The 309-nt window shown below is 65.0% G+C and overlaps 1 protein-coding gene across 1 annotated transcript in view; it reads right to left on the bottom strand.

The window, feature by feature from the left end:
- The window catches only part of STIP1 (stress-induced phosphoprotein 1), a gene marked incomplete at its 5' end in the record, with an annotated part of 8,080 nt that overhangs the window by 5,857 nt on the left and 1,914 nt on the right, over positions 1-309 (bottom strand). The window lies entirely within an intron of this gene.

The raw sequence follows: 309 nt of genomic DNA on the forward strand, positions 1-309 counted from the left end.
CCCATGGTCTCTCGTCCAGGCCCGGACGCCTGGGTCCTCCTGGGGGGTCGTGGGGGTCCCGGACGGTCGGGTCCTCTCCGGGGGTCCCGGACGCCCTGGGTCCTCTTGGAGGTCGTGGGGGTCCCGGACACCTGGGTCCTCTCCCCCCAAACCGTTCACTGTCCCAAATCCACCTTTTCTCCCCCTAAAAAGCAGCGGCGCCGAAAAAACACCTTAAAAAAAGCCAAAATGCCCCCAAAAGGGAGGTGGGGGAGGGGCAGGGGGACCCCTCCTCCCCAAAACTCCAGGGGGATCCCCCCCAAATGTCCT

The sequence above is a fragment of the Haliaeetus leucocephalus genome, unplaced genomic scaffold, assembly GCF_000737465.1.
Source record: "Haliaeetus leucocephalus isolate CR32 unplaced genomic scaffold, Haliaeetus_leucocephalus-4.0 Scaffold356, whole genome shotgun sequence".
In the NCBI taxonomy this organism is placed as follows: domain Eukaryota; kingdom Metazoa; phylum Chordata; class Aves; order Accipitriformes; family Accipitridae; genus Haliaeetus; species Haliaeetus leucocephalus.